Here is a 201-nt window from a genome sequence, read left to right as displayed (position 1 = left end):
CTGAGCCGCGCTGCTGCAGACGCGGAGTTACGAGGATCCCCGGCCCTCTGGGTCCTACCTGGCAGGGATTTACCTGGGGAAGGGGGGGACACCGTAACGCACAGGTATTTCATTTAGGCAGAGATTTAAGTTGCGACGACGCAGAGGCGCGAAGGAGGAGGCGAACCGGCTACGTTTATTAAGCGTTTCGCGCTGCCCCGA

Source organism: Cariama cristata, unplaced genomic scaffold, assembly GCF_000690535.1.
Source record: "Cariama cristata isolate BGI_N322 unplaced genomic scaffold, ASM69053v1 scaffold15551, whole genome shotgun sequence".
Lineage (NCBI taxonomy): Eukaryota > Metazoa > Chordata > Aves > Cariamiformes > Cariamidae > Cariama > Cariama cristata.
Note: the sequence above shows the minus strand (reverse complement) of the source record.